General features: G+C 40.2%; 1 long non-coding RNA gene across 15 annotated transcripts in view; it reads right to left on the bottom strand.

Annotated features, from left to right (window-relative positions):
- The window catches only part of LOC309340036, a 241,717-nt gene that overhangs the window by 29,158 nt on the left and 186,302 nt on the right, over positions 1-26,257 (bottom strand). For 13 of the 15 annotated variants that reach the window (XR_014155733.1, XR_014155734.1, XR_014155735.1 and 10 more), the window contains one exon: positions 9,061-9,124. This is a non-coding gene — a long non-coding RNA (uncharacterized lncRNA). Of the gene's footprint in view, positions 1-6,951; positions 7,141-9,060; positions 9,125-26,257 lie in introns of all 15 variants that reach the window. The other 2 variants (XR_014155736.1, XR_014155737.1) reach the window with 2 other exon arrangements.

Here is a 26,257-nt window from a genome sequence, read left to right as displayed (position 1 = left end):
TTCATCTAAAATTTAGAAAACTTCCCGGGGCAGGACCCCGGTATGGGCCCCCCCAATATTTTTTATAAGTCGGCGCCCCTGTATCCCCTAGCTTTTAAAGAGGGTGAATTGTGGATATGTGCTAGACTGGACTGCACTCCTTTAAAGATGATACATCATTCTATTGATATAACAAAAGGGGCTGTAAACACACTTACACTGAAACAAGAGAACCATGCTCAATAGTTGCTTTGCCCCAGCTGCTTTGCACCGTTCCAGTGATTCTATAAAAACGTTTTATGTAGCTATTCTAAAAGTGTTTATGACTAATCTGTGTCACTAGAGCAAGCAGCAAATGGTAACTAAGCCACACTAGCAAAATTGACCCAAGACTTTTAACCAAATAGCAGCATTTATGAATGCAAGGAAAGAGGGACATTCAAATCAACCTGCATAGACTTGAATTTTAATGGGAACTAACTCTTGATCAAATAACTCAGTTCACAAGACTGCAGCTATATTGAAAGAAGTGAAGTTTGAACTGGTGAACTAGATGGATCACTTCATTCTATGCTCCTGAATACTTTTAGAAATGCATTTTGGGTTTCTTATTCAAATGCATTTGTAAGTGAGCTTCCAACATAAGATTAGAATATCAGAACTGGGAGATACCTGAAATGTCATCTACTTCAATCTCTTCCTAATGCCAAAACACACTACTATAGCAACCCTGATATGTGACCATCCAAGCACTTATCTAATGAATGAGAATCCCACACCTTCTGGGTAGTCTGTTCCACAGCTGAGCAGCTTATACCATCAGGAAATTCTTTCTAATGTTAGAACAACAGATTTCTTCAAACTTCTAAAATATCTAAATACCATATTGCCGTGTAATCAACATTTTTCCAGGCTAAACATATCCCAACTTCTTCCATTTCCCCTCAATGGCCTTTGTTTCCCAGCTGCTCACGATATTTGTTGCCCTCTTCTGGAGACATTTCAATTTATCAGTATCCTTCTTAAACTGCATCGCCCAGAACATGGTACTTAATTCTTCTATGGTATTAGCTAGCCCATGCTATTTGCTATTATCTTTGAATTTTAGGAACACCCACTCTACCCTTTCATCTAACTCCTTTGTACAGATGTTGAACAATCCTAAGCCGAGGGCAGAACCTCGCAGCACTCCACTTGTCACTTTTCTCCAGGCTATCAATGAGCATGCTGTGTACCGTCTATCAGGCAGCTATAACCCTACCTAACAGTAGCATTGTCTAGCCTACATTTTGCAGCTTGGCAAGAAGAATATCATAGGGGCATGTAAACAGCTTTGCTGAAGTCTTCTTCAAATGAGAACCTTGGTCCATGGATTCTAGATTAGCCTATGGGTAAGTGAACGCTGATTTGTATAAATTCACATTGCTTAGTGCTATCACTGTTCACTAGCAAACATGTTTGAGCATGTACAATACAGACAATATTGAGAATATCAAGTTTACAGCAATCCAGGCAGCATCAAAGAGCAAACTTTCAAGAAAACACAACAGAGCAGGCTTCCTCAACCTCGGCCCTCCAGATGTTTTGAGACTACAATTCCCATCATCCCTGACCTGCTAGCTAGAAATCATGGGAGTTGTAGGCCAAAACACCTGGAGGGGCGAGGCTGAGGAAGCCTGCAATAGAGTCTTCCTAGGAATGTATGATTTGGGGATGCAGGCAGGGGATCTCATGTCTAATAATTTTTTCTGACCATTCAGCTTACCTTCCATGGTAGCAAGGCATGGTGGCCCCCTGCTTCCCCAGCTGTTGCTACAGCTGGGTTTGGCAGCAGCAGCCTTTCCTGGTCGCTGGAAATTTTTGAATTTAAATTAAAAAAAAAATTGTCATGAGTGGTTGTTGATTCACATGGCAGGCTCATGGAGCTTGGGCACGCAATACATATATTAAAAATAATCTCACACCTGCTTATAGACTTATGTGGCATGTGTCATTGTTGCTAATGTGGAAGAGAATGCACATTCTAGGGACTCATACATATTATAGGGCAATTTAGAAGAAGCCACAGTTAGGTGCTTCCAGACTTGAGTGGTTCATTGCTTTTCTGCTTCAAGCTGCTTCCACACCTATAGCTGAATTGTCAGACCTTCTTTCCCAGCCATGAAAGTGGGATGATTTTTAATCAGGACAATCCTGTAGATCAAATCCTGACCACCCCTCCCCCATGACTGTCTTAAAAAGATGTAAAGAAAGACAATCATACTCAAATGGGAACAGTTTAAGAAAAGGAATCAATTCCTAGAAGAGAAGCAGTACAATAGTGTCTGGAAATGGCTAGAACATCATCTATAAGCCATACAGCTATTGCTATTCAGCACAACCTCCACACAAAAAGCTATGGGGCAGCTAAGCTGTAGTATACTGTAAGTAGTATCTTCATCTGTGTAGTTGTTCCATGCTTTGTTTTTGTTTTAAGTTGGCTCTTTAAACTCTAAAAAAGAAAGGAAAGGGGAGGGAAAAGATATGGGGAAAAGATCTTTTGCTAATGATGTAATGTAGATGTGAGCAAATGAAAAGTGGCAATTTCACAATAAATTCCATTGTGGAAGCACACTCCTCAGTTGTGAAAAGAACTCAAAACCCATGCATGTGAAAAGCAGGCATGTCAGGAACGAAAATCACTGGCCACTTTTCTCCCTCATGTGCTAGTTTTCCATATGTAGGGAAGTTTTGAGGCACAGAAGCATTCAAGCATCCACACCCCCCCACACCGCCCCCCACACCCCCCCACACCTACATTCATGGGAAAACTCTCACCATATAATTCTCTAAATATTTGAAATGGATCTTAGGAAGCATGTGGGAAAAAATGAGAAGAGAATGAGAACGTATTGGGTTGGTGGTTAAATTATGGTTACCAGACGTCCCTATTTCCCGGGGACAGTCCCCAGATTTACAAATCTGTCCCCGGACAAAATCTGTCCCCGGATTTCATTTAATGTCCCTGGATTTATATTTTAAGTGTTGTAGATTTGTTAGTAGGGAATGAATGTTGCATGATTGGTTCAACGGCACAAGACACATCATACGGGAACTTCCAGCGAGGCAAAATGGTGGGCCCCACAGCAGCAAGCAGCTCCTGAAGCCAGCAAGAGTCAACTGCACTACTAGGCTGGCTTCGGGCTGCTGTGACTGCCACTGCCATTGTCGCGGGGGAACTGGGGGTGCCCGATGCGTCAGCTGGGGGAACTGCTCTCTCTCTCTCACACACACACACCCCGCAACCCAAATCAAGCCAGGAGTGAATGCACCCGGCCACCCACCCAGCAGTGCTCTGGGGCCAGAAAAAGCCCCGGAGCTGACGCAGGGAGAAGGAGAAGTGGAGAAGGAACAGGAAGAGAGAGAAAGAGGAAGGAGAAAAAAGAGGGGAGCCCTGACCTTGCTGCACCGCTGTGGAGAGGTAGGAGAGCACCAGGAGGACAAGGACAAGTGCCTGAGCCCAGGCCCGACCCAAGCCTACTGCATGGCAGCTAGCTCTCCAAGAGAGCAGGCCGGGGCCCAGAGGAAGACCAGAGAAGGGAAGATATTACTTCTTAATTTTTAAAAAATATATATATAACTTTTTTCTCTTTTCAAAAAAAAAGTGTCCCCAGATTCTTTGGGGAAAAAATCTGGTAACCTTAGGTTAAATTGAACACAGATTCCACATCCTCTCAGCTGTATGCCAGGCAGGGGAAACGATTAGCAAAGTCTTGAGTCTCTGAAAAAGAAGAGCTTCCCCTACTCTTTAAATGACAGCCAAGTAATCGACAAGGGAACTTTAGTTTAGAAGACACCAGAGCACTGTGCAGACATTCTAGGTGTGTAGGTAGGTCAGGATTGTGCCCAATGGTCCTGATCCCATGCCATGCCCTACATCCATGCTGATACCCTGCCTGACATATGTGTGTACACTCAAACATGTGGTCCATGCCCAGCGTGTAGATCATGCATTTGGAGCTCATGTATGTACATGCTTAGGCCCCTTTGCAGACAGGTCCTTAAGCATATGATGGTTTGGTGCAGGAAAGAAGTATGGCCAGTGAGCATGATCACACCCACCACCATTTATGCAGCCTGCACATTTAGAACATCTGCACAGGGACCACATTGTGAAGTGAAGGAACTCAGGAGTATAGACTATTCTTAGCTGATACAATGGGAATGTTGACATTTGTTATCGCATTAGTTGAAGAGACTAGAAAAGACAAAACAGAAAAGCAATATATTATAGCTTGGATTGGTGAGCCATCTTCTGTTTAATTTTGCCAAAATTCAGCAAGAACAGAGGTCAAATAGACAAGATGTCACCTTTTCTATTTTTATATCTTTTATATTTGTGCAATATTTGTGCAATATCTTTTTATATTTAGCCCAAACAGGGACTAGCATGAAAAAGCAGCAATGTGAAAATATTTTTGAAAATCAGGTAATACATGCTCACTTAAACCAGTGAGGACAAAGGATTACAACATTCAGTATTCAGATCCCCATTCACTCAGTTATTCTGTTCTCCAAGTCCCCAGCAGCTACTTCCACGAAAAGAAGAAGTCTCATATGATGTCATCCATAGCTGGGCTCTGCCAGCTGAGACTCCAGGTGAGGGATTGAATACTTCAGGTTCCCTCAAGAAAACCTGCAATGTCTTGCAAATTCTAAACATTTTAGCCATGCCCCCCTACAGAAGTAGAAAGGATTTAAACTGCAGTTGGAAGTGGTACAATCTAACAACAGATACATCATGTGGGTGATCTTAGCTTGGCTCCAAGACTGTTGACTAGCTAAAGAATAATTTGCAGTGTTCAGATGTTCTTCCAGCCATGTGGGATCCCCTTGAGCAATACCCAAGTGGTTCAGAGACAATTTAAATTATGCAACTATGTGGGCTGAGGTGCTGAGATCACATGGCTTCCTCAATGCCATTTTTGTAGGAAAGACAAAGAATAATCACTCCGGCCCATATGCCATAGAACTGGCATTGGGGAACCCATATGACTGTTACTATAGATCACATAGTTGAGTCATTTAAATAATCTCCCAGCTAGGGGTGGGGGGAAAATTCATTCGGTCCACATTTTTCAGGAACTGACCTAGTTTGCAATTTCAGGGTGAATACATGGATTGGAACTTAATTATCCGTTAGATTTCACGCTTCTCAGAATTTTCTGCCACAGTTCTTGACTTTTAAAATTGTATCAATATGTATAAGAAGATGTGTTTGGAAATGCATACACGGAGATAAACTGCACACCCACACCCAGACACACATACACCTATAGATAAAATACACATTTAATTAATTTCTTGCACTGTTGCTTTTTTTAACACACACACCCAGATTAATATAAATAAACATATACAAAATAAATGCAGACCAGCAATGGCTGATCTGTCCATTCCTACTCCCATCCATGTGGAAAAAAGGTTATGACACATCTGTGAGAATATCTAAAGGGCACCTGTCACACTAATTCATCAGAGAAGCTGTAACTTGTATAAGCAGACATACACATGATCTAGTCTCATATTAAATCATTATTTTTTGTTAAGTAAGTTACATCAAATTTAGTTACATCAAATTTAAACTATTTCAGATAAGTCTTAAGAGTTAGTTTAAATTTAGTTACATCAAATTTAAACTATTTCGGATAAGTCTTAAGAGGAAAAACGGCAAAGATAAATATTTGTCAGTTTCTGTATGTAGCGATTAAGTCAGCTTTTCCAGCTTTGCTGCTGATATAATTAAAGTAGCCATCATTCTTTCTCAAATATCTGTGATGTGCAGTCACAGTCCATTAGGAGAACATGTTAGCATAGTTCCTAATACGCTGTAAATGAAATAACCATGTAATAAGGAGTATGTGAGCATCAATAAAGCTTCAGAGTGATTACTCCATATACATTTACTACACAGAGTTCTCTTTATTAGATTAAAAAGATGATGAATTCCTCGATGGTTCAAGTGTGCTCCAAGGAAAGCTAGAAGGTTGTACAGTTAACTCCCAGGGTGTAACTCTAAACCATACAACCTACTACCTCAACCCGGATGCACACAGCTTCCAATGTCTTCTTCTGATCTTCTGCATCTCTTTCAAATATGGCAGACACTTACCATTAATCAGTTTCCATCATGTTTAATATGAACATGGAAGGATCACTGAGGAGTTTGCTTCTGTCCTGTTGATATTGTGTGTGCTTCCACAGAATAAGCAACCCTCTTTCAAATCATGAGATCATACTGAACATCCATGTGAGTTTCCCCTAGTACACACATATCAAGCAAATGCATTTAAACTGTTTCACCCTGTAAGTAATGTTTTTGAGGCCATTCACGTTACAGAGAAAAGTGGTGCTTGCCACAAGTATCCCATGGTGAACACCATTATAGTGAGGGTACATAATAGCTAAACCATACCACACCGTTGGAGCATGTTTGGCATGCAGAAGATTCCAGATGCTATTCCTGGTATTTCCTTGTGCTTTTTTTTAAAGGAATAAGTAGCAAGTCTATTAGCCAATTACTTCCATCAGTATTTGTTTACGTGTGAGCAAACAATTCAAACTTTGTGGTTCTCACACTTTACTGAGAACACACACAGAGATATGCTGTGAACATCTCTTTACTATATTGTGCAAAACGACCATTATTTTCTGAGTTTATAAATCCTACTGGGATTTAAGCACTTGGAAATATTTGCAGGATTGAGGCCAACTGCCACAACCTGGAGCCCTGTACACACATGGTTTCTTGTTACCAGCTATGACAGGAGGGCCCAAAATTTTTTCAAAGAGGGCCAGATTTGATGAAATGAACATGCGTGAGGGCCGACCAAAGTTGTTGAGCTTTTATGCAATTTTACCCCAAAGTTGCTGAGCTGTTTTTAGGATTTTATCCCAGGACATATACCGCCATGGGGGCCGGATTAAATGGACTTTGGACACGCCTGAGCTATGGAATAGTCAATCCAATATTCCTGGGCAACTTCAACTTCCATAGGTGACAATCAGAAAGCCAAATGGTCTTTTGAGTTCTCCCTTGGCAGATCACAGCCACTGCTTTTAATCATTGCCCATTTTCCATACTCTTTTCTGGAAATGTATTGTGAATTTAAATGTATTCTGCTTTGAAGAGATAAAAACACAAAACAGAAAAATAGTAAGATAGAACATTTCTCCCTCATATGTTCAATGATGACAATGCTAAAACCAAAATATAAATTTGAAAAAAGGAACATCCATTCTCTTTGACAACAGTTGCTCAAAAATCAGTCTTTTTTTACCCAAGTTGTGACTTGCTATATATATATATTTGGGTCAGATCACCAGACTGACACAGACCCATAGAAGCGAGCTTGTGCAGTACACTTCACCACAAGATCGGATCTACGGGTTTATGCCAACTGGCATCATCTTTCAGATTAAGCAGTGTGGGAGCAAGTTAGAACAAATCATTGCTAAGCATTTATGTTGACAAACAACAACTTCCAAATGCACATTAACGGAAAGATAAGAAACAGTTTGAATGTTCAAAAACTACGCAAAACAGATACAAAGTTATATGGTAGCAAATTCAAGTGGGTTTTGAGCTATCAAAATAACAGCATCTCAAATTTTGTAAACCAAATAGGGGGAGGGAAACTATGCAGATTTAATATGATTCCTGATGAACGAACGATATGTTACAAACAATGAAAATCCAGCTACTGAATCTGAAAGGACATCATGTCCAAGAATCAAAACATATCTGCTCCAAGTGAAAGTACCAGCATACTGCAAACTTTGTATTATTTGTGTTACGGTAGAGTATATTTACTCAAAATTTCATAAATGTTTACCCAAACAACAATGACAAATGTAAAAAATTCTCCTCTTGTGGCTATTAATAAATTATCCTAGTTTTTATTGAATCAAGTTATGAGGCCTTCTGCCGCATCTGGAAGCAGCCTTTCTGAAGTATCAACAGGTTCTCTGACAATCGAATCCTATCCATGTCTACTTTGAAGTAAGTTCCACTGAATTAATGGGGTTCAATCCTTGGTAAATAGATTACATCCTGAAGGAATTATCCTCCAAGTGTCTTTCATAAACATACACACCATTATTGTAACTAAAAAAAAACCTACGTAGCATAGATATATTTTACGACAGAGGTGCTATATCATTTAAAAAAAAAACAAAAAAACACCATCTACACTAACCACATAGCTTTAAGTCAATGTCTTTCATTGATTAATCCAAATACTAGCTGTATGGGTATTAATCAATCAAAATGTTGTTCTCTTTAGCATTAATGCTTACGAATCAGGTTCAAAATGTTTTTATTCATTGGTAATTTAATAAGAAAAGTGTTCTAGCACTAAATGTTTAGAATGACCCAAATGTCAGTGGTTGGATATATTGTCATTTGGGGGCAAGTAACTTGCATCTAAGTTTCGGACATTGCAGGCCAGTAACTGAAGTTATTTGGCATTTTAGTCATTATTCAACAGAAATTCTATTTATATTTCCCACTTCAGAAATGAGCATCTAGCAACAATGCTGCTTTTAAAATATTTGTAACTTAATCCAAATAATTAATTCATCTTCCCAGAAATGTTTATCCTTAAATTCTTAAAATCATATTTTAAACAGCATAATTATGAATATGGAGATCAGCTTTGCAGTTATACATTTATTTTAGGGGAGTGCCATGGAAAAGTTTGACCAGACATTTACCATAGCATACAGATGAGTGTGGAATATATGCTGGATCCCCCAGTGTCCATTCTACATCACACCTGTTGTTAGTTTAGTTACATTAATTCTGCAATTCTAACTTGTTTCCCTTCACTGATAATACTCTCTCTGTGGTAAATGAAACCAAGATATTTGAAAGGAAAACAACAAGGAACAGAAAGGCCAGTTGAACTGCACTTTTTTCAGTAATCATATCAATATTCAAGAGGCATTATTCAATTAAAATGAAATGCTAATTGTTAAAAATGCTTTAAGAACATGATTCAAATATGAAAATAGTCACATATGTGTTTAACATTGTATTACCTTCATTCAGTTCTTACATGATCCAGTTCTTCGGTTTTCTTTTCCATTTTAATTTTTCACAGCACTATAACAAAATGAAGAAACACAACATTAAAATGTTCTACAATATGATCCATTTTAGAAGGTCTCTTGATCATGATACTATGCACAAAGAAATGTGTGCTCCTGCTGAGACCATATAAAGTTATTTATTAGACAAAAGTAAGAAAAAAAAACACTTATTTAAAATATGTAAATATATAGAAGCTTGTCTGATGCAAACAAGCAAAGAGGGACAAAATAGATTTGCATGTTTAATAAAATGAAAAAGTACGACTTGAGTAGGAAGATAAAAGTGCAATCCTAAGCATGTTTACTCTTACTTTCATGAAAGTTGCATAGGATTGCAGCCTAAAACTATAAAACTTTTAAATACAGTGATTTATCTGTTCACATAAGCAATAACTTCTTAGTCTACACAATAATTACTTTTCCATTACAGCACGGAGATCTATTGGCATATTTATTTTAATTCCAATATGCAATTCTTTTACTATGACGGCTAGGGGGGGAAATATATACTCAAGCTAATTAATGCTTCAGTGTAAATCCTAGTTAAGGACTTATATTTGTCAAATGTGAATTATCCTCCCTTGGCAGTTTCTCACTGTTCTTTGTTTTTTCTCTACTCCTTGCAAAGTTCAAAACAGCATGTTAGAATCCACATTTGACATCATGCCACAAACTGTTAGAAATATTTACCCTTCATGTCCCTAGCATGTGTAACCTGCACAACAGACAACAATCACTTTTACACAAATCATTTCAAAATATTTAATCTAAGTTATAATTCATAGTTGGAGCTGCTTTTTTAAAGACACAAAACAAAACCTAGAAGTATGGAAAGGGTTACAAACATTGCCCATTGATGTGCACAATTATTTTCCAGTGTTTCAACTTAAATTATTTCTAATTAGAAATATGAAAGCTGTACAGCAACGGAACAGTTTAAAGGAAACTGATTTGCTGAGGCGGCATTATCCTTTAATGCCATGAGTAACTGTGCATAGCTTCTTTGTAAACAAATATTGAATGTGTGGCCTCGCATTTTTGTCTGCCTAACTATTTCTGGACAAGTGCTCTATTACCAAACATCCAAAAATAGACATTGTTACTAACTGAAAACCAGACTTGCAATATGAAAGTTATAATAACATGCTTTTCATTTCTGTCCTTATGCCACTGAATTCTTCATAATGCAGTTAGACAGAAATAGTGATAAACTTTCATAGGCATTAGAAGAATTACATGATTGTTTCAAAGCACTGACAAGAGGGCTGACCCATTGTACCAGTTTTGTGAAGCAGGAATAAAAAAATTAGCCTGCGTTCTTTTGTAGCAGCAGTCTATATACCTGAAGGCATATAGAGATTATAGTCAACATTTATCCTGAATAGCCACAAGACAAGATGACTTTGCACTACTTCAGCACTTAGCTAAGATTAAACGTGGCCCAAAGTTAATCATAACATTCTCGAGCTTCTGTTTACTATTGTATTTTTAACAGTACTCAGACATGACTGAAACAAAAAGATATTTTCAGCAGTGTGATTGGTCAAGAACGTTAGCGTGAATAAGACAAGGATTTCAGCTTCAAAACGAAAGGAAAACAAATTAACAATATCTGCTATACCTGTTTCGAAAGGTGCTTTATCACTCATTGCAACCTACTGATGCAACAAAAACACATTTTTAAATGAATCGAACATCTCAGCTGATTTAGTTATGTCCTAAGAAGCCCTAAGACATCTTGAAGCTCCTGTAGTTAAACATGCCAGTGTTTATTATTTTTTGTGAACAAGTCAGTTGACTTTCTTTCCAAACTCAGACTTTGTAGCTTCCTAGGCACCGTCTAGATCCAGGAGTGAGGAACGGGGTGCCTGCCGTCTTTTTCGTTCTTCTCAGAATTCCAGGCACATGGCACTGCGCAAAAACTGCACCAATCCTTGCGACGGCCGCCTGTGCAGGACCAGAAGCAGGGCAAGCCGGGGGGGAGAGGAGGGAAAAAATCCACTGAACTCCTGTGCTGATTTCATAAATGATGCTTGCATAAATCTGCCGAAGCCAAGGGACAGAGAGGCAGAGTGCCAGTTTGCTTACACTGTGCTTGCAATGATCTCATGTTCAATGCTGTTGTCGGGTCTGCCCAGCTCCAACGCCAGCACATCCAAACACTTGAAACTTTTATTCTCCAGACGCCCAAAAGGCTTGTCGTAAACTACCTCCAAAATGCTGCCATGCCACCTTTCAAACAAAACGACGACTCTCTCTTGAATCTGTCCTTTTCAAATGCAGCTCTCTTTCTCTTTTTAACCCTAGATACTCTGTTTAGGATTTCCTCCTCTTTCCCTCACATCTATCAGGAGACAGATAAGCAACAGACTGTATCAGGCGTGAAAGGGGCAGCCTCTTGGTGGCCTGCCAAAAAAGGGAAAAGAAGAAGAAAGGCAAAGTTGTGCTTCAAGGCTCTATTGCTTGCTGAGTCTGGTTAAAGTCAAGTATTAAGATCCACCATTTTCTGAGCCACATAAGGAATGAGGGAAAAGAAGCCAGGGGTTGCATCTTTCCAAGTCTCCGTTGGCACCATTGCAAAATCTCAGCCGTAAGGTCACATGATTTTTTTCAGCCAAATGTGGAGTGCATTCCCATAAACCATTCTGCTGATACTGCGAAGGCAGCTATTGTCTAGTTTATACCCAAAGTTCAGCCCACTCTTCATTGAATTAGCTGAAAAATGCATCACCTTTGGGGGTTGGGAGTCATGGTAACGTCTACCTGGCAAGCTGCCCACTTTCTCTGCCCATCAACCAGAGGCGGAATTGTGCTGCCTAAATGTAATGATGACTGGGAATGTGAAGAGTCGTCCAAAGAGAATCTGATTCTTGTGAAGCCTGTTCATTTGCGCAGCTAACTCTGGCTTCTTGTCGGGTTGAAGGGGGTGGGGCGGGTAGAGAAGAGAGGACATTCTTCTAAGTGTAGCAATTAAAGCCCTGATAGACGTGCTTACTCTGAAAATGTATTCTGTAGCACACCCAAATACATCCAGAACTGAAATATTTTTTTTTCTAATGTACATTTACTAATTTAAAGCAGTGCTTGCTTGTTTTGTTTTCCTGAATGCAACATTCCCTAAATATTTTCCTCCCTGATATACTGTATATTTATTCTAGCTACTCCCTCCTCCCCACTTTCTTTATTAGCTGCTGATTAGATCTAGGCAAAAATTATAGATGTACCCAACCATGCCACAATCAACACCGAGATTGCAATATCACTGTAATCGTCTTCAAAGCAGTCTGCCAAGAAAGCCACTTGTGTTTCCACAGTATGAATGGCTTCATTTTAGCCCTGTTTTCTAATTCCTAAGCCACACTCAAACTACGTTTCAACCGGGTTTGATACATTGAAAACCGAGTACTTATTCTTACTCTGAAACCACACAACTTGTTGCTATTTACAAACAGGCATTTTGTAAATATATATATTTAGACTCATGTTCAGGGGTACACTTCCAGAAGTTGTTGGCCTTCCATCAGCCACAGCAAGCATGACCAATGGTCTCAGTGATGATGAAACTTGCAATTCAGCAACATGTGGGGAGTCATACGTTCCCCACTCCTGCACCATGCAGAATAATGATTTAAGTATTAACATCCATTTACCTACTGTTTTTAAAGTGCTTTTCCTCACCACACCAGCAACCTACCACTGAAATGCAGAATTTCTTCCCACCCAAATCAAGGTGCATTATGCTTTCTGGATTACATTTAACCTAAATACCTGCAGATTACTATTTTTTAGTCTCCCTAGTCTGTGGGCAACAACCCACATTCTAAACAGCAGTATCCAGTCCAGCATGTAAAAACTGGTATTGTAGAAAATCCCCACCATTCCCTTCTAGACTCTGTACAGTCCACCAGAAGGCGCTCTGCCTTTTTCCTATCAAAAAATTGGACACCATGGGAGGAATTCAGTGTCACACTGTTACAAACGTTCAATCTGCTTGCCCAGCAGAACCATCTCCCCTCTTCTCCCTCTGTGAACTGTCCTGGGAGGTTCTTCCGACCCGACCCTCAGCCAATTTGGGGTGTGGAGAGCATACAAGGAGATGACAGCCCCACTGTGCTAGAAAAAGTCCTTCTTTGCTCTTCCACTTGCAAGGCCAATTAGTTGAATCTGGTGTAAGCACTGGGGGAAAATCAATAACTTTTGGTTTTGAGTTCAAAATTTGAAGAATTCTGAAGAGATGATTACTTAAACTACCCTTGATGCTAATCATGTATCTCACCCTTATGTGGATAATTTATCTTTCAGAGGTGGCCAGCACAGGGTCCCAAGGATGACTGGGAGTGTTTGTGTGTTTATGTGGGGTGGAGCAGCTTTCACCCTCCCACCACTGAAATCCCACAAACCTGTTTCTTAACTTTTATCCTGTACTCTAGTACATTTAAATATGGTTTCGAATTCTGGTCTGCAGGCTAGCTATGTAAAAACTACAGATCACCCAACTGGATAATAATCACAAACTATGATTTGCTGCAAGTTAAGAAGCCAGGGTGGTAAGCAAAGCATGCAATAGTAGAATGAAGAGGAGATGGGAAGAAGAGAAGGGAGTGGATGAACGTGAGTCTCATTCATACAACACCAAACCATGGTTGGGAATTACATGTGAACCAGCTCAGTGAGTACACTGAAGCCTGTTTGGAGTTTATAATAGTTCCAGTTTCATAAACCACCATGGAAACTTTGATGTTCTAAAATGGTCAGGTCTTTATTGGGCTGGAGGCATAGGTTTCCTTTCTCTGACAGAAGGAGTTTCCTCTCATGAAAGAAGTCTTATTTCATAAGAAGCTCCTTCCATTGGAAGAAGGGAACCTTTAGATCTAACCTATTGTACGTGATATCTGCTCCACTTCTTAGAAAAGAAGCATGAGTGTAGGCATTTGTCTAAATGTGTGCAAGTGTACAGGCCCCGAAAAAGTGTGAAATAAGCACATAATGATAGCTTAATGATAAGCTTAAATTATGGGAAAAGTAAAATTGTAAAGTAAAGTTGTAATATTAAAAATACCATTTGGAAGCAAATACTACTGAAATCAATTGATCTTGGTTCCAAGTAAAACAAATTTAGGGACAGGATTTTAAATAAGTTTATTGCCTTAGGCACAATCTCATCACATTCTTTCCCTTTATTTCCCTCTCATATAATCAGTGCATGGTCTTAATGTGAAATATGTTTTGATATGATAAACAATTTGCATTACTGAGGAACTGTACAAGTGCCACTGAGAAATTACTAGGTAATTCTTTTGTGCTTGAGATGATTTCACTCAATATTTGACACCAAGATCTGGACAAAGTATGACATATAATGTAATGCTGTAATTAGTATGTGTGATTCAAAACTATGGAGGACCATGAGAGGTATGTAGGATGCTCAACAACGGTTCTTGATCCTTTTCTTCATGCTATCGAACCAGCTGACCAGGAATAAATGATCAGGGTGGGGGCCTGGTGATGGAAGGAACGGAGGTCCTTTTATACCAATATTTTCATTGTTTCCATACTGGTAAATGTGGCCATGGTTGCACTGCCACATATAGCTAAACAGCTACAATATTTTCTATGCATTTTATCCATTGCACGCAAGTAATAATAAAAGTTCTATTCAGCAGTATATGTAACTTATATTCAACTCACCTAAAATCAATAAAAATGTTACACTGTATTTCTTTATTATAGAAAACTTATTCTCTCAAAGCAATGGTTTTAGCAAAAACTGCATTTGCTTCAATTGGTTTCTATTTCATTTTAAGGAACCAACTTATTCAAGTAAATGGAATAACTTGCATGTGCATGGATTTCTGTTTACTTCCATGTGCAAGTCCTTTGGTACCCATAGAGCTTTTTCTTGAATATGCCTTTCCCTAAGACTTTGAGTGAGCTGCCCTGTGAAGGTGTGTGTGGTTGAAGAAAATATTCAGCAAATTTCAACTATAATGACTGTATATCGCTTCCCCAACCAGTCCATTTTGGCAGGCAGACATGCATATAGGTCCACCCCACCCCACCCCACTTTACTGAATGTTCACGCACTTTACTAAGTTCTAAATGTGTTTGAAGGACATGCTGTCAAAGACCGGAGTATGCACCTATAAAACAAAAACAAAAAACACAAAGTATGCAGTTGGGCCCTACAACGAAATGTTACACAGGGGTGTGGGAGGGGCTTCCTTTTCTCAGGTGGGAAGGCTTCCCGGAAGAAGAAAGCCTTATCACATGAAAACACACATTTTGAAGGCATGGACTCAGCTGGCTCCGGTGTGTGGCCTGATCCTCACTTTCAAGGACTGTATGGTGTCTCAGCTGAAAGCTTTGAAGGGAATACTGGGGCACTTGGGGGGAAGAGGGGGCCATGCTGGCTGGGGGGCAGCTTAATGCCCTTGGCATGCTCCTTCTCCCTTTCCCAATCTGCATGCGAGAAAGCATGCATGTGCAGCCTGAATTCACCTGTTCTCTGCTCTTCTGAGGTCCCTTTCCTTTCTTTTTAAAATAACATATGCATGTCTACAAACCTTGGGATTTTTCTGAATCTGCTGACCCCTCTGTTTTGTGTGTGCATGGTGCCATTTAGTTACAAAAGCGATGGCACTCCACCCCCATCCTGCCAGAAAACTGTAAACAGAGGAAATGATGTTGGTATGATTTGGCAGCTGAATGTTCATAAATCGTAGTAAATGTGCACAGGCTGACAGGTCATTATTGTAAATGTGAACTGATGAGAGTTGTGTTGGCTATTGGTCACATACATACATTAAAAATATAAACTATCCACTTGAATTTCATATACTGGCCAGGCAACAGGCAAAGTTTCTAGACAACTGTACATTTCATGGGAAATATATACAGAACTTTGTGCATATTTTGAAGTTGTGCATATTTGCTACTTGGAAACTATGGACTGGCCAATGTACATGATTCACTGTTTATATGCAGGTTCTCCATGCCTTTATCTGACTGTGTCCTGTGAACAAGGTTTATACACATTTTCCAAAAAGCTCACATTGACTATAAATCCTGCAAAGGATGTGACTGAATTATGTCTTTATGGAACATGAGACGAGCCAGTTTCAGACTCCATCTTAGCTATGAAGCCACAATTACTTCCTCTGTAAGTTTGTACATACACAAGAGGCGTTCTCAGGTTCTCTCTTTTTCTGTTTGCATTTTCAATAGCAATATTCCCAGTTGTCCTCAGATGTTTAAAACTGTCATGATATTAAGTTATTCTTTCCTGTTCCAAATTAGTAATACTGTAAATCCTAAAACTAGCAGAAGAACGTTTTTATTCTTTGTTAAAACGGCCTCTTCAGTATGCTCTTAAGAAAGAAAAACATACTTATCTATCCAATTTGTGTCTGATTATTTTTAGTGGCCTCTCAGTCCGCAGATTGTTTATATATCAAAGCTATCAGCTTATTGCTTATACAAAATGAAGCTTTTCACCATCAGTACTTGAAGTGGCTTAATTCTGAAAAGTAGTTTATTGAGTATCTCTCAGCAGTAAAATATATGGTTGTTTTTGATTTGCCAGCAGTTGCAAAGATTCAGGGGCTAAAGGAAAAAGGAAGTAGGGGGTGAGGGATAACAGGCATTCTCATGTAATGCTTCCAAATATCCAGAGATGGAAAAGCTTTTTCAGCCCAAGGGCATATTTTGTCATGGAAAACCTTCCAGGGGCCACATGATAATGGAGGCCAAAGACTAAAGTGGCCAGAGCAATGGATGTGGCTCTTAACTTTGTGCATTGGTACATTCCAGCAATACAAAAGGCAGATGTTTCAACACTGTCTTCTCCTACATCTTTCAATAAAGTGTTGTGTGGCAGTTGCAGAAAGTCCTGTAGGGCCTCACTTGGTAATTAACTAATTACAAAAAATGAAGCCCAACAAGGCTATACCACTTGGAAAAGGCATGGCTTCCTCCAAATGCCGTATTTTTTGCTCTATAAGATGCACCAGACCATAAGACGCACCTAGTTTTTGGAGGAGGAAAACAAGAAAAAAAATATTCTGAATTCCAGAAGCCAGAACAGCAAGAAGGATCGCTGCCCAGTGATCCCTCTCGCTGTTCTGGCTTCTGGGATAGCCGCCCGAAGCCTCTTCAGGGCAGCGGGATGATGGCTCCCCCTGCCCTGAAGAGGCTTTGCATGGCTAAGCCAGAAGCTAAACCGCGAGAGAGAGCACTGCGCAGCGATCCGTCTCGCTGTTCTGGCTTCTGGGATAGCTGTGCAGCCTGCATTCGCTCCATAAGACGCACACCCCCCCCTTACTTTTTAGGAGGGGAAAAGTGTGTCTTATAGAGCGAAAAATACGGTAATTCTGGGAGCTTTAGTTTCTTAAGTGTGCTGAGAGTTGTTGAGAGAACCCTATTACCCTCACAGAACTACAATTCTCAAGGAGGATTGGTTGTCACAGCACTCTCAGACCTTTAGCTCTGTGAGGGGAATGTGGGTATATAGTTTAGGGCACAGGTACCTGAAAGAAAGCCTGCCATCATACTAACCCACCAAAGCATTGAGGTGATTTTGGGGGGTTCTCTTCTACATGCTTCACTATCTGAGTTGTTGCCGTATTTTCTGTTGTCCTTTCTCTTGCTTTGTAAGCCATACTGGAAGTTCCATTCAAGGGGAGTATTTTATTTTATTTTTTTAATCAGCCAATCCGCTGGCTAAAATCATCTACTTGACTTCCCCTAGCACAAAAGAAGAGGATGAGCTGTGGAGGAGGCAGGCAGAAGAATGTGGAATGGCATTCTGGGGCTGAGTTCAACAACCTGGCTCCTTTGTGTGCAGGCGTGTGATACAAGCTCAGACATGCACAGTAAACCAAAAATTTATGCTGCCTTTATTTTCATTGTACTTATGGCATGATTATTTTATTTGTACCAACTCAACACCACCCAGAGGCATCTGCAAGGATGAAAGCCAGTGGAAAGTGGGGGTTTAAATAAATAAGTAAGCAGGTATACCTGTCCCTAGGAAATCACTGTCCATATTTTGTGCTTTGGGAGAGGTTCTTTTAAAAATGTTAGGGTGCACTGATCCTTCTTTCACTAAAGTGGTAAACTGACCATATTCTGGCAAGCACTCTCAACCCCCCCCCTTTACACATATTTTCAAAATAAATAAATACAGTGGTACCTGTGGTTACAAACTTAATTTGTTCCGGAGGTCTGTTCTTAACCTGGAACTGTTCTTAACTAGAGGCGTGCTTTCGCTAATGGGGCCTCTTGCTGCGCTGCTGGCAGACAATTTCCATTCTCATCCTGGGGCAAAGTTCTCAGCTTGAGGTAACTCTTCCAGGTTAGCAGAGTTTGTAACCTGAAGTGTTTGTAACCTAAGGCGTTTGTAACTTGAGGTACCACTGTATTGGTCTAGAATCGGAAAAACTGGCTGTTCCCTGCCCACCTCCAGTCAGTCTGCAACCCCAGATAGCCTGCCTTCTTGTTGTTACTAGTCCAGAATAAAACACACCATCTACTACTGAGCATGCTAAGCAGTCCATAGTGCTTTTGTGTGGCCTGCTGAGGATGGGAGCAGTGCAGCATGGTCTAGCACTATGATACGGGAAGCCAAAATGGTGCCCAAGAGATGTTGTTGAACTCCAATTCCCATAAGCTCTAGCCAGCATGGTTAATGGTCAGGGGTAAAGGCAGCTGTAGTTCAACAACATAAACAGCACCACACTGGCACCCCCCTGCTCTATGTCTTAGCCTGTGTCTGGCTCCTGTCCTTCTCTCTAGAGTGCATCTAATATCTGCTGCTTGTGACATGTGTGCCAAAGCATCAGCAACTTTGGCTTATTGAACAATATTTATCCTACTTAAAGCATTTTCTTTCTCTCTCTCTTTCTTTCTTTCTTTCTTTCTTTCTTTCAATATTGGCTTTGATATGGTGGAAGTTTCCATGAGCAAAGGGCAAGTTTCAATGACTCCCCCCTTTTCCTGCAGTGGTCCACTGCATCTCACACTGTTCCACAGCCCACCACCAATTATAGAGCACAAGGCGCAGGGTGGAAGGGTTCCCCAGAAATTGTCTCATTTCTCTTCCAATTCTGACCAAAATGAAAATGGAACCAGAAATTGCCATTGTTTGCTTATTATTCCCTGGTCTGGAACAGAAATCAATCCCATGACTGGTATATGTTGCTGTTGTTGTTTTCAGTCTGCAAACAATACATAATTGATGTCTCCCCCACTCACTGTGGATAGTGTTTTCTTTGCGTTGAAACAATGTACAGTGGTGCCTTGCAAGACGAAATTAATTCGTTCCGCGAGTTGCTTCGTCTTGCAATTTTTTCGTCTTGCGGAGCGCGGATTCCCCGGGTATTAATGGTTTTACGAAAAAGGAAGCAAACCCGCAAGACGTTTTTGTCTTGCGAAACAAGCCCATAGGGAAATTCGTCTTGCAAAGCACCTCGAAAAATGGAAAACCCTTTTGTCTAGCGAGTTTTTCGTCTTGCGAGGCATTCGTCTTGCGGGGCACCACTGTAATGATAATAGAATCAGTTTCATAGAATTCCACCACAGTTGACAGAGAGACAAATAACATTGCTCTTGTTGGATGCAGAATTGCAGCAGAATGGAAACAGCGATGCATGATCCAAACACAGGTTGGAACAGAAACCACTGCCTTTAAATCCCTAAGGAATAGTGTCCCATTGGGTTAGCTGGAAAGCCAAGAACGTGAGATCAACCTGTTGGCTCAGGCCAATGGCCCATCTAGTTCAGCATCCAATTTCCCCAGTGGTCAACCAGATACCTGTGGAATACCAGGGACTAGAACATGGGTACAAGAGCATTCTCCCCTCCACGGTTTCCAGCAACTGGCACTCAGAAGCACTGCTGGCTCCAACTGTGGAGGCAGAGCATAGGCATAGAAGCTATTGATAGCCCTCTCCTACATGAATTTGTCTTAAGCCACCCAAGTTTCTCCTGGGGGAGCAAGTTCCATAGTTTGACTAAGCACTGCATGAGGAAGTACTGCTCTATATCTCTGAGCATTTACTGAGCTACATCAAAAGTTCTGAGGTGCAGAATATTAATTCTTTCAACATATGAATTTCATGTCTATTACACAAACAGGGCACCCTGTAAATCTGTTAAGTATTTAAAGTCCATATTTGCTTTAATAACCCTTTTTGTGATAAGAAGTATTTCTTTGAAAATTACTGAGCCAATATTTTTAGAAGTAAAGCATTAGAACATTTTGGTAAGAGTCCAATGGCTGGATTAAAAACAAGAAGAAAAATCATTGTTCAAAATGTAATTAACTCTAAATATTAAGTAGATGCAGAATAATTACCACATTCTGAAAGGCTATGAAAACTTGCTCTCTATTTGCCAAGGTGAATGACTCACAGCTACCATAAACACAGGTTTGAAAAAGATGTGTGCAGAGGCTTTGTTTCTGTATATACGCAATAACTAATTGCATATTTAACACAGGAGTTTATTTTTATTGAAGAGGCAGATTACAGCAAAGAGCTTGAATAGTATAAGGGAATTAAACAAATGCAAAGCAATCTCTCTGCCAAAGAAAGAAGCATAATTTTCCAATATGGGAAGTTTTTATTTGGACTGTTATATTTGTCATTTGATAGCCTTAATATAAGACAGATGTTTCTAAATTTTCTTAAAACTTTATGCAAAACATTACATCATACAGAAATATCTAAGTTTAATTTCCAATAAAGACAAAGCAATCAAGTTTATGACTTCGGTGGAGGGATGGGCTAAAAGTCTGCACATGGCAGCTCATATACCCTTGAAATCAATGAGAATTAAACTGTGTGTAGGACTACAGCCTTCATCATTTCATCCTATGGACTGAGCAACTAATTCATTTCTGTTTCAGCCTCACTAGCAGTCATACACATGAAAAGTTCACATTTAAACTGTATGAATTTTGTTCATACTGCCTATGTAAATACAGAGTTTAAAAACATAAAATATGCACTTTTCAAAGCTTTCAGTGCATTCATCCATTAAAAATATACATTTTGTACACATCTTACACGGAATAAGTATTCCATCTTGTATGAGGAACAAAGGTGAATCTATAAATATCAGCTGGTGATGGTCTTTCCTTTGCATGCTGCTTAAGCTACTAATACTTCTGTTGGTCTACAGTTTGCTAGATATTGCTACTCACAAACACACACATGTGTGCACAAACCCACATCAAAACTGGTTGTGTTCAGGAGGTGGTAAGTGAAAGACAAAAAAAATGGTAGTAAAATTTATGGCAACCACATGAATATTCAGCAATAGGGTATTTGAATCAGTAGCTCTATAGTTTCTTGCCTGTGCCCTGGAATGCTATTGGTGCTACGTTATGCATACTACTTGAGTCAAAATTTGATCTTAGTTCATGAATGTTCACTATACGTTCATTAAATAAGCAGCAAGGCGTTTGGAGCAAGCAGTCTTAGTGTGTCAGTCTAATCTACTTCATATGGGTATCATGCAGCCTGCAACCCTGAACTCTTTGGTGGAAAGTGAGAATTATTTCAAACAAATAAATGTAATATTTCCCCATGTATTTTTCTGAAAGCTGGGTGGTCATGAGGTCCAACCTTGGCTTCTCTTGCTTTTGAATTAATGGCTGCTGCCCTTCATGATGAGGATTCTTGCAGATTATATCAATAGGCAAACCCCAAAGAAATGCATAATCACATAGGTGGGCTTCTAAGAAATTATCTCTCAGGCACCTGAAGATAATATGTGCTTCAAAATGATGGAACTATGTAGAGTAGTAGAATGGTCTGCTATCCAGTTTTACCTGGCTTTTCTGCTTTAAGAAATATCTAAGGAGATTAGTGATGAAAAATTCAAATCGTGAAACAAACTTTAAAAAACAGACAAACCATAATTAAAGGCTTACCCACATTTGCTTTTTGCCCCACTCTTTCCAGACACAGGTGGGCACTTAAAAGCTCTGTGTCCAAGTGGGTTCCCCTACCCCAAAGCTTTCCTCGTGAAAACCAACTCTTTAGCATCCAATCGGAGCAAACGTCAATTCCAGTTTTCAGTAGTAATGAGCAAGTTTTCACGAGGAAAACTCTGGAGCAACTGAATTTGGAAGGTAAGTTCGTATCAGAATTCTCAAAGAATGAATTTCTCAGACATATTTTGTTACATAAATATGGTTCAGTTGCTGATATGTGGCATCTGAAGAACTTAAGTGGTCTGGAAGAAAACCAAACATTCCATAGGCTCCCATCACACATACATAGTAGCACTGACAGCCACACCACTCTCTATGTGTGTGACACACATATACACACACTTTGAAGGGAGCACTGGAGCAGTGACAAATACTTCAGTTGTGCTTCTGCTTTTCCTGCTTCAGCAGTGATGTGCAAAATGGGGCTGAAGGATTAGTCCCAGACAATCAGCTCCTCTTGCTAGATCTGCAAGTCCTACTTCACACATTCCCATAGAGAGGAAAGAAGCAGAAGCTCACTTTGCCCTCTTCTACATAACAACTGAAGGAGCTCTCAGGATAAAAGCTATTAGAGATTCTTTGTGGATAAATCTTTTGGCTGAATACACACATTTATAATGTTTTAGTCTCTTAACAGAGAGGCTTGGCACACAATGCTATGTAATTTAGTTTCTTAAACGTATTATAGCTGTGGGTGATTTCAAATAACAAGTTTTACAAACAGATGGAAAATATTTTAACCACCTTGCCCTTAACAGAGGTATGCTTTATATCATTCCGAAGTGATTTGCTTAAGCAGCTATAATACAACTGATCAGACGAAAGCATTTCCCCCCCAATGTCCATAAAGTTTTAAAAATCTTAGTACTACAATGGGAAACATAAATTGTTGAAAGAGGTCCTAAGCCAATTAAGGAATGCATTTCTTCATGATTTACATTTCAGTTTTGATTTGGCGGTTGTGATATTTATTAGGCAAGTGAACAATTTTTTGGCTAGAATATTATTTTGAGCTTGGTTTGAATTTCTAGCCCAGGTTTTATTCTATGGGTGGTCTGGGGTAAAAATCATTCTTGGTATATTATGTAGCAAGGTATATGAAACTATGGGAAAAAGTTCTCAGTACTTTCTTATTCTGAAACTATGGAATACTTGTCCTCATGGTACTGTTGTCATGTATTATGTGAATGCCTCTGCAACAAAAGAGATTTAGCACAAGTCTAAACACTTATGTCTGTTTAGCTGGGCCCTTCTTTATGTAGGCAGCACAGAAGCAATTGCAGCACACCGCCAAAGAAAGGTAAGACAGTGGAAGTGGCAAGGGAGATGTCTGCAATGCTGCTCCCCAAACCAGCTTTCTGGGAAAGACGGATCTGGGATAAGGAAGAGCTGCAGTATGGGCTCTTCACATCTAGCCCAGAACTTATCTTGCCAAAGCTGTACGGAAAGGAGTTGTGCCAAGCAGATTGCAGAATTGAGCACATTTTGTATTCTGTGGAGCCACAAATCGCATAGCAGGGAGACATGGCTGTGGCTGACAGTTGTCGGCTGCTAAATCACTTTGTACATAGAAATGAATAACTGCCATGTGTGATAAAAGTGTCTCATCCTGCAGTCAATAGGTATTTTCTTTCCATATCTCAGCTGAACTGAATGGGTCTCTGTGTAGAAACAGACGAAGCTGAGGATTAAATGTACTGACATTTAAAACTTTGAGCACACATACATCACTTGAGGATCTCATCAAAGTAGAAATGCAATCCGTTTGCAATGTCATGTTTTAGAGACAATGTATTCAGTCAGATCTTACACAGTTAATCCATTTTTAATTTGACAGTAACACTGCATTTAAAATGCCCAAAATGAATAAGCAAGGAGAACAGGCAGCATGCTGACTAGTAAACTACAAGTTGACAAGTTCTACATAGAAGACACAGGTCCAGGCTTGCAAGACTGGTAGCACTCATGAACATACAATTAATTATATTTAGGGAATCACAGGCTAGATTCAGAATAGTTCAGAATACATTAATCTGGGCAGCATAATTGTTGCCTCTGTGTGCTGCCTTTGCATCTGGTATAAAGTTCACATTGCTACACTATGGGCAATTTCACTCTTTGCTCACTGTTCACTGAACATGTTCACTGAAGTATGTACAACCCAAGGCATTCACTGCACACCCTGGCTCCCTTGATAGGTACACATCTATATCAGAAACACTATGGAAAATATGCATCTACCATGGCTCCATGTAATGCTTTTCATTTAAACCTGAAACAATGGAACTGATCTAGAGATGCACGACAACAAGAAATTCTGGCAGTAGCCCTGTTCCACACATTATTGGACAAGTGCTAGTTGAAGACTTCATGCAACACAGGCAACTTGCAGAAAGGTGTACCGGGATCCAACCCAAAGTATAAGGTTGCTTTAAAAGGTCTAATTTAAGACAAAAGAAGAGGAACCTCCAAGAAAATGTTGCAATGTAGTCTCAGTCTTACCTCCAAATAGGATTAGTCCTCTTCAGAATTCAAGTCAGCCTGCTATGCCCTCCTCCACAGAATCATAGAATCATAGAGTTGGAAGAGACCACAAGGGCCATCGAGTCCAACCCCCTGCCAAGCAGGAAACACCATCAGAGCACTCCTGACATATGGTTGTCAAGCCTCTGCTTAAAGACCTCCAAAGAAGGAGACTTCACCACACTCCTTGGCAGCAAATTCCACTGTCGAATAGCTCTTACTGTCAGGAAGTTCTTCCTAATGTTTAGGTGGAATCTTCTTTCTTGTAGTTCGGAGCCATTGCTCCGTGTCCGCTTCTCTGGAGCAGCAGAAAACAACCTTTTTCCCTCCTCTGTGTGACATCCTTTTATATATTTGAACATGGCTATCATATCACCCCTTAACCTCCTCTTCTCCAGGCTAAACATGCCCAGCTCCCTTAGCCGTTCCTCATAAGGCATCGTTTCCAGGCCTTTGACCATTTTGGTTGCCCTCCTCTGGACACGTTCCAGTTTGTCAGTGTCCTTCTTGAACTGTGGTGCCCAGAACTGGACACAGTACTCCAGGTGAGGTCTGACCAGAGCAGAATACAGTGGCACTATTACTTCCCTTGATCTAGATGCTATACTCCTATTGATGCAGCCCAGAATTGCATTGGCTTTTTTAGCCACGCTGTTGGCTCATGTCAAGTTTGTGGTCAACCAAGACTCCTAGATCCTTTTCACATGTACTGCTCTCAAGCCAGGTGTCACCCATCTTGTATTTGTACCTATCATTCTTTTTGCCCAAGTGCAATACTTTACATTTCTCCCTGTTAAAATTCATCTTGTTTGTTTTTGGCCCAGTTCTCTAATCTGTCAAGGTCGTTTTGAAGTGTGATCCTGTCCTCTGGGGTGTTAGCCACCCCTCCCAGTTTGGTGTCATCTGCAAATTTGATCAGGATGCCCTTGAGTCCATCATCCAAGTCGTTGATAAAGATGTTGAATAAGACAGAACCCTGTGGCACCCCACTAGTCACTCTTCTCCAGGATAAAGAGGAACCATTGATGAGCACCCTTTGGGTTCGGTCAGTCAGCCAGTTACAAATCCACTGAGTGGTAGCATAGTCAAGACCGCATTTTACTAGCTTCTTTACAAGAATATCATGGGGCACCTTGTCAAATGCCTTGCTGAAATCAAGGTAGGTTACATCCACTGCGTTCCCTTCATCTACCAGGCTTGTAATTCTGTCAAAAAGCGAGATCAGGTTAGTCTGACATGACTTATTTTTCAGAAATCCATGCTGACTATTGGTGATCACAGCATTCCTTTCTAGGTGCTCACAGACTGTTTGCTTAATGATCTGCTCCAGAATCTTCCCTGGTATTGATGTCAGACTGATTGGGCGGTAATTATTTGGGTCCTCTCTTTTCCCCTTTTTGAAAATAGGGACAACATTTGCCCTCCTCCAGTCTGCCGGGACTTCACCTGTTCTCCAGGAATTCTCAAAGATGACTGCCAGTGGTTCTGAGATCACATCTGCCAGTTCTTTTAATACTCTTGGATGCAGTTCATCTGGCCCTGGAAACTTGAATACATCTAAACTAGCCAAGTATTCTTGTACTATCTCCTTAGTTATTCTGGGCTGTGTTTCCTCTGCTGAATCAT

Source organism: Podarcis erhardii (assembly GCF_964252035.2).
Source record: "Podarcis erhardii genome assembly, chromosome: 4".
Taxonomy (NCBI): Eukaryota; Metazoa; Chordata; class Lepidosauria; order Squamata; family Lacertidae; genus Podarcis; species Podarcis erhardii.
This window is presented reverse-complemented; position numbering and strand designations above follow the sequence as displayed.